General features: G+C 43.4%; 1 long non-coding RNA gene across 1 annotated transcript; it reads left to right on the forward strand.

Annotated features, from left to right (window-relative positions):
- The first annotated feature begins 5,374 nt into the window (after window positions 1-5,374).
- Window positions 5,375-5,912, forward strand: LOC115202738 (uncharacterized). Its single transcript, XR_003880038.1, has 3 exons — window positions 5,375-5,490; window positions 5,599-5,706; window positions 5,817-5,912. It is a non-coding gene; the product is annotated as an uncharacterized LOC115202738 (long non-coding RNA).
- Window positions 5,913-8,934: the final 3,022 nt, after the last annotated feature.

Below are 8,934 nucleotides of genomic sequence, written 5' to 3' on the forward strand. Positions count from 1 at the left end.
TATGTTGAACATAATAAACGGCTCTCTATCCACCGGATGTGTACCAAGCTCACTAAAAGTGGCAGTAATAAAGCCTCTCTTGAAAAAGCCGAATCTTGACCCAGAAATTATAAAAAACTATCGGCCTATATCGAATCTTCCATTCCTCTCAAAAATGTTAGAAAAAGTTGTTGCGCAGCAACTCACTGCCTTCCTGAAGACAAACAATGTATACGAAACGCTTCAGTCTGGTTTTAGACCCCATCATAGCACTAAGACTGCACTTGTGAAGGTGGTAAATGACCTTTTAATGACGTCAGACCGAGGCTCTGCATCTGTCCTCATGCTCCTAGATCTTAGTGCCGCTTTTGATACCATCGATCACCACATTCTTTTGGAGAGATTGGAAACCCAAATTGGTCTACATGGACAAGTTCTGGCCTGGTTTAGATCTTATCTGTCGGAAAGATATCAGTTTGTCTCTGTGAATGGTTCGTCCTCTGACAAATCAATTGTAAATTTCGGTGTTCCTCAAGGTTCCGTTCTAGGACCACTATTGTTTACACTATATATTTTACCTCTTGGGGATGTCATTCGAAAACATAATGTTAAATTTCACTGCTATGCGGACGACACACAGCTGTACATTTCAATGAAACATGGTGAAGCCCCAAAATTGCCCTCGCTAGAAGCCTGTGTTTCAGACATAAGGAAGTGGATGGCTGCAAATTTTCTACTTTTAAACTCGGACAAAACAGAGATGCTTGTCCTAGGTCCCAAGAAACAAAGAGATCTTCTGTTGAATCTGACAATTAATCTGGATGGTTGTACAGTCGTCTCAAATAAAACTGTGAAGGACCTCGGCGTTACTCTGGACCCTGATCTCTCTTTTGAAGAACATATCAAGACTGCTTCAAGGACAGCTTTTTTCCATCTACGTAACATTGCAAAAATCAGAAACTTTCTGTCCAAAAATGACGCAGAAAAATTAATCCATGCTTTTGTTACTTCTAGGCTCGACTACTGCAATGCTCTACTTTCCGGCTACCCGGATAAAGCACTAAACAAACTTCAGTTAGTGCTAAATACGGCTGCTAGAATCCTGACTAGAACCAAAAAATTTGATCATATTACTCCAGTGCTAGCCTCCCTACCCTGGCTTCCTGTTAAGGCAAGGGCTGATTTCAAGGTTTTACTGCTAACCTACAAAGCATTACATGGGCTTGCTCCTACCTATCTTTCCGATTTGGTCCTGCCGTACATACCTACACGTACGCTACGGTCACAAGACGCAGGCCTCCTAATTGTCCCTAGAATTTCTAAGCAAACGGCTGGAGGTAGGGCTTTCTCCTATAGAGCTCCATTTTTATGGAATGGTCTGCCTACCCATGTGAGAGACGCAGACTCAGTCTCAACCTTTAAGTCTTTACTGAAGACTTATCTCTTCAGTAGGTCCTATGATTAAGTATAGTCTGGCCCAGGAGTGTGAAGGTGAACGGAAAGGCTGGAGCAACGAACCGCCCTTGCTGTCTCTGCCTTGTCGGTTCCCCTCTTCCCACTGGGATTCTCTGCCTCTAACCCTTTTACAGGGGCTGAGTCACTGACTTACTGGTGTTCTTCCATGCCGTCCATGGGAGGGGTGCGTCACTTGAGTAGGTTGAGCCACTGACGTGGTCTTCCTGTCTGGGTTGGCGCCCCCCCCTTGGGTTGTGCCGTGGCGGAGATCTTTGTGGGCTATACTCGGTCTTGTCTTCGGACGGTAAGTTGGTGGTTGTAGATATCCCTCTAGTGGTGTGGGGGCTGTGCTTTGGCAAAGTGGGTGGGGTTATATCCTGCCTGTTTGGCCCTGTCCGGGGGTATCATCGGATGGGGCCACAGTGTCTTCTGATCCCTCCTGTCTCAGCCTCCAGTATTTATGCTGCAGTAGTTTATGTGTCGGGGGGCTAGGGTCAGTCTGTTACATCTGGAGTATTCTCTTGTCTTATCCGGTGTCCTGTGTGAATGTAAATATGCTCTCTCTAATTCTCTCTTTCTCTCTTTCTTTCTTTCTCTCGGAGGACCTGAGCCCTAGGACCATGCCTCAGGACTACCTGGCATGATGACTCCTTGCTGTCCCCAGTCCACCTGGCCATGCTGCTGCTCCAGTTTCAACTGTTCTGCCTGCGGCTACGGAACCCTGACCTGTTCACCGGACGTGCTTGTTGCACCCTCGACAATTACTATGATTATTATTATTTGACCATGCTGGTCATTTACGAACATTTTAACATCTTGACCATGTTCTGTTATAATATCCACCCGGCACAGCCAGAAGAGGACTGGCCACCCCTCATAGCCTGGTTCCTCTCTAGGTTTCTTCCTAGGTTTTTGGCCTTTCTCAGGAGTTTTTCCTAGGGAGTTTTTCCCAGCCACCGTGCTTCTTTCACATGCATTGCTTGCTGTTTGGGGTTTTAGGCTGGGTTTCTGTACAGCACTTTGAGATTTCAGCTGATGTACGAAGGGCTATATAAATAAATTTGATTTGATTTGATTTTGATAACAATAGTGTCCCTGAGTGTGTGCCTGTGTGTGTGTGTGAGTGGTTATGTGGTTATGTGGTTATGTGTGTAGAACTGTAGGTGACTAATATTGTTCTTAGATGTCAGAGCTGAAAGGGAATCTGACAATCTCAAATCTCTCTGCAGACATTCAAAAAATAAACATACAAAATGAACAACCAAAACCCTCTTCTCATCTAACCTCATGTGGTTTGTGGTGTGTTTGTATTTGAAGTGCTGTGTGTTGTTTGTCATGTGCGCTGAAAACAACCTTACCACAAAATGCTTACTTACAAGCCCTTAGCCAACAATGCAGTTTTTTTTAAAGTAAGTAAGAAAATATATGTATAAAAAAAAGTTGCACAATAAAATAACAATAATTCGGCTATATACAAGGGGTATCGGTAGTTAGTCAATGTGCAGGGATACAGGTTAGTCGAGGTAATTGAGGTTAGATGTACACGTAGGTAGGGGTAAAGTGACTATGCATAGATAATAAACAGCAAGTAGCAGCAGCGTATTAAAGGGAGTCAATGCAAATAGTCTGGGTGGCCATTTTATTAACTGTTTAGCAGTCTTATGGCCTGGGGGTAGAAGCTGCTAAGGAGCCTTTTGGACCTGGACTTGGTGCTCTGGTACTGCTTGCCATGTGCTAGCAGAGAGAAAAAGTCTATGACTTTGGTGGCTGGAGTCTTTGATCATTTTTAAGGCCTTTCTTTTACACCTCCTGGTATAGGGGTCCTGGATGGCAGGAAGCTTGGCCCCGGTGATGTATTGGGCCGTACGCACTACCCTCTGTAGCGTCTTGTGGTCTGATACCGAGCAGTTGCCATACCAAGTGGTGATGCAACCAGCCAGGATGCTCTCGAAGCTGTAGAACTTTCTGAGGAACACTCTTTCTTTACGATATATTTTGTCTTTATATAAGTAAATATTGTTAAATAGGAATAAATCATTTAAGCTATTTTTAGATTTACATTGCTAGCTACTGTACTTATTTAACTCAGCCTGCCTAGTCAGCTAGCCAGCTACAAAGCTAATCAGTTAAATAGCCAGACAGTTTTATTTAGCTAACGTTAGCTAGCTAGCTACTGTAACTGTTATTGCAGCTTTCTGTTTGTATGTGGCTTGCACTTCAGTGGCATCTCTCGAGGAGATTTTCTTTTATCTTTCCAACCAGGCGAAGTACTATGAAGACACCCCTGATCTCGACAAGAGGCGAAACATTCAGAGAAATTCACAATTCAGGGTAACGTTAAGCAGTTAACTTCTATTAGATAACTGGAAGGATTTAGCTATGTACAACCATTTTTTCATCAACCATTTTCCATCTAGCTAGTTCCTATCTATACATATAGTTCAGTGGCGGCTGCTGAGGGGAGGATGGCTCATAATAATATCTGAAATGGAGTAAATGGAATGGTATCAAACACGTGGAAACCATGTGGTTGATACCAATCAATTTACTCCATTCCAGCCATTATTATGAGCTGTCCTCCTCTCAGCAGCCTCCACTGATATAGTCATATGTCTGTCATATTGAGGTGTCTAGCTACATACAGTATAAGTTAAACCTGATCAATCAAATGGATAGGTGGAAGCAATTGTGGTAATTACAAATGATCTAAACTAGGTGTCTTCGCTAGATAGACACAGAGAGCAGGGAGGAAGAACGTGAGAAAGAAAGAATGAAAGGGAGAGAGAGGTGGGAAGAGAGTGGAAGACATACAGAGAGAGATGGAGAGAGAGAAACAGAGACAGAAAGACAGCAGTGCAATGTACTTAGACTTGAGTATTTCAACAACTCTTCTCTTCCAACTTGTTAGGCAATCACATGTACCTACGGGGGAAGGATGGCCAGCCAGACAGGAGGGTGATTTTTACTAAGGAGGAAAAGGAGGCCGTGCTGACCGAGATGCATGCTGGCCATTTCAGAGTGAAATGCATGATTGCCAAAATCAACCTACGCTTCTTCTGACAGGGAATTGTCAAGGAGATGGACAGCTGGGAAAGTGAAATAACCTTTTGTTTATCAATTTTATGATTATGATTTCAATGTTTGTCACATCAGAGAGCGCACAATGTTTCAATTTGCCAATTTTTGCTTTAAGGTCCGTACCCGGTCTAGCCTACCAGAAGTTTGAGATAGTGAAGACTGTGGCGCCGGAGTTGAAGCCCATCAAAGTTGTTTCACCATGACACATGATCAGTAAGTGACCACAGCGGAGTTCAATATTATAGAATGTGTGTGTGTGTGTGTGTCAATATCCTTACAAATATGAAAATCTGTATACTGTATGACACAGATACGGGTAAGAATAAAGAAATCTTCTCTCCAACTCTTTAAATGTTAGGGGTGGACCTCATCAGACCCTTCACGAAATCCAGGAATGCAACAGCTGGTGTCTGACGGCAACCGATCTCTTTACCAAGTGGGTGGAGGGAATACCCATTAAGGTCAGTAAAGGAAGAGTACATTCTTAACTCTAAATTCCCTTGTGTAACCCATTATAAAGGGTGCTTGGAACCAAAAATAGATTTTCTTTTTGTATGATACCCATCAAGGATGAGACGGGCGAGGCTATCTCCAGGGCGATGGTAGACATCTTCAACACCCACAGTTCTCCTGAGCTCATCTTGAGTGACTGAGGTCATGAACGCTGGAACAAGTTACAGATTTTATAGGTTATATTCTGTCACCAATGGTTTGATTAATTTATTTTTTACAATTTGTTTTTGTTTTTGCATGGTACATAATCAGACATATTTCAATATCTTACATTTTCAATAGATATAGATTTCCTACCCCCTCCTCCAGGTCTGGTGAATGGACCGACCAGACCCTCAAGACTGCCATGGGCAAGTCCCTTGATTATACCAGGAAGGTTGGGAGAACTACCTGATGGTAATTCTCTTTTCACACAACAGCAGCATCCAGGCCGAGTACGAACGGGAGCCGCAGCTATTGACTTAGGTAAACAATGCAATTGTAGATACAATTATTACATATACTGTAGTCAAATGTGTGATTGACTTAGTGTTGTTGTTTGTCTATTGCTATTTTTCCATAACGTACTTTCAGATCACTGAAACCCCACCTGATGTGGTGGAAGTTGTGGAACCAGATCAGAACGCCTTCGAGGACCACCTTCAGGCACGGACTGAGAAGGATGTGGAGGTTTTTGACCAGGTAAAAATGATTGTCCGCTGTTAATTTATTTTCTGGCCCTCCCAAGACATATGTAAGAAATGTATTTGAAATATGAAATATAATTTAATTTATTCCTGTTATCAATCAAGGTGAGACTGAACATGGACAAGGTGCAGGAGAAACAGAAGGAGCACTACCGGAGCAGAATAAAGAAGGGGACCAAGTGCTTTGACATCCGGGAGAATTATTTGGTTTGGAAGAAGGACGAAAGGAAGGCGAGACCTGGGAAACCTTGCTGCTCTTTTGCTCCTAGCCCTGGTCACCATCTGTTAAAGTGAATATTAAAAAGATCTCATTATAACTATTTTTGTTTGCGCACATAATAACCTGAAGCAAGTTTTAGTTTCCTGAATATTGATACTTTTCTCTTTGTCTTCCTGAGGTTACCTCGGTGGAAGCCAACAATCTTCTACAGTTGGACAGTCAACCACTGAAAGCCCTGACGCCCTACACTTCAGTGAAGCCCAATAGACAAAGTATGTTTAGCTTTGGTTGACATTTGAGAAAGCAAGAAATTGTAGTTATGCTTCTAAAAACGTACCTCTTCAATTTCTCTCTCCAAATGACTTTAGGACCATCGACTGTCCGAGCCCCCCAGGAGGTATCCCATCCACCAGAACAAGTGAGTTTGGATCAGTCTGATTATCTATGCTCTGAGTTGGAGGGGGACCAGCTTGAGGTAGGCTATACCTTCCAAAAGTCTTGAAAAGTACATATCTGTCATGACTTCCGCAGAAGTTGGTCCCTCTCCTTGTTCGGGCGGCGTTCGGCGGTCAAAGTCACTGACCTTCTAGCCATCGCTGGTCCTCTTTTCATTTTCCATTGGTTTTGTCTTGTCTTCCATCACACCTGGTTCCAATCCCATAAATTACATGTTGTGTATTTAACCCTCTGTTCCCCCTCATGTCCTTGTCGGTGATTGTTTATTGTAAGTGCTTGTGCACGTCAGTCTTGGCGTGCGTTAGGTTATGTACCCATTATTTGATTGTTCTGTTTCCCGGTGGGTTTTTTCTTATTAAACTGCGCTGTTTGGGAAACACAGTTTTTGCGCTCCTCTGTCTGACTTCTCTGCCGCCAGTACGCACTTCTAACAATATCTACCATTTCTAACACTGCACTAATCCATAACATTTTCTCACAATAAAGTGTAACCTGTGTGTTTGCTTGTTTACGTCTCTGTCTCCTACCCTGTTCCCTTTAACTCTGCTCCTGTTCTCCAGGACCTAGGGGTTCTGCCCAACACCCAGATGTTACATAATCTAAATCAAATCAAATCAAATGTATTTATATAGCCCTTCTTACATCAGCTGATATCTCAAAGTGCTGTACAGAAACCCAGCCTAAAACCCCAAACAGCAAGCAATGCAGGTGTAGAAGCACGGTGGCTAGGAAAAACTCCCTAGAAAGGCCAAAACCTAGGAAGAAACCTAGAGAGGAACCAGGCTATGAGGGGTGGCCAGTCCTCTTCTGGCCGTGCCGGGTGAAGATTATAACAGAACATGGCCAAGATGTTCAAATGTTAATAAATGACCAGCATGATCAAATAATAATAATCACAGCAGATGTCGAGGGTGCAACAAGTTAGCACCTCAAGATTAAATGTCAATTGGCTTTTCATAGCCGATCATTGAGAGTATCTATTCCGCTCCTGCTGTCTCTAGAGAGTTGAAAACAGCAGGTCTGGGACAGGTAACACGTCCGGTGAACAGGTCAGGGTTCCATAGCCGCAGGCAGAACAGTTGAAACTGGAGCAGCAGCACGGCCAGGTGGACTGGGGACAGCAAGGAGTCATCATGCCAGGTAGTCCTGAGGCATGGTCCTCGGGCTCAGGTCCTCCGAGAGAGAGAGAGAAAGAAAGAAAGAAAGAGAGAATTAGAGAATTAGAGAGAGCACACTTAAATTCACACAGGACACCGGATAAGACAGGGGAAATACTCCAGATATAACAGACTGACCCTAGCCCCCCGACACATAAACTACTGCAGCATAAATACTGAAGGCTGAGACATGAGGGGTCAGGAGACACTGTGGCCCCGTCCGATGATACCCCTGGACAGGGTCAAACAGGCAGGATATAACCCCACCCACTTTGCCAAAGCACAGCCCCCACACCACTATAGGGATAACTTCAACCACCAACTTACCATCCTGAGACAAGGCCGAGTATAGCCCACAAAGATCTCCGCCACGGCACAACCCAAGGGGGGGGGGGTGGGGCAACCCAGACAGGAAGACCACGTCAGTGACTCAACCCACTCAAGTGACGCACCCCTCCTAGGGATGGCATGGAAGAACACCAGTAAGCCAGTGACTCAGCCCCTGATCTACAGCTACTGTTGTTGTCATGTTGTCAATATCTGCTAAGAAAGTGATTTGCTCTATCATACTGGGCACATAATATGTGAAATACACAGATTAACTAAAAGCACTAGCACTGCAAACACAGAACAAAGAGAGCAGCAGTGCCTGGAATTTGGAGTCTTCCTCTTCATGTCCCTGTTCTGACACAGGCTGGCTATTGAGAACAAGTCACAGGCAGAACCACCCACCCACACAGCAACCACGACCTCTATATTCCACAAACCAGAACTCAGTATTTTAGTCTATGATTGCCGTGTGAGTGTACAAAAAAATCGGTGAAAATAAATTAATGACACAACTGTACCAAAAACGATTAAAGTTTATGTATTAAAATCTTAAATATTGCCAGACTGGTTTTCACAGCTGTTTCACAAGGTGTTAATTATTGTAAATTACAAGGTATCCTTTGAGGGTATTTATTTGTTCCACATTATTCATTGTTGTATCCTAGGACCTACAATAGACACATACAGTTGAAGTCAGAAGTTTACATACACTTAGGTTGGAGTCATTAAAACTGGTTTTTCAACCAGTCTGCAAATTTCTTGATAACAAAATGTAGTTTTGGCAAGTCGGTTAGGACATCTACTTTCTGTATGACACAAGTAATTTTTCCAACAACTGTTTACAGGCAGATTGTTTCACTTATAAATCACTGTATCACAATTCCAGTGGGTCAGAAGTTTACACTAAGTTGACTGTGCCTTTAAACAGCTTGGAAAATTCCAGAAAATTATGTCATGGCTTTAGAAGCTTCTGGTAGGCTAATTGACATCATTTGAGTCAAATGGAGGTGTACCTGTGGATGTATTTCAAGGCCTACCTTCAAACTCAGTGCCTCTTTGC

This window comes from Salmo trutta, chromosome 12 (assembly GCF_901001165.1).
Source record: "Salmo trutta chromosome 12, fSalTru1.1, whole genome shotgun sequence".
NCBI classification, from domain to species: Eukaryota; Metazoa; Chordata; class Actinopteri; order Salmoniformes; family Salmonidae; genus Salmo; species Salmo trutta.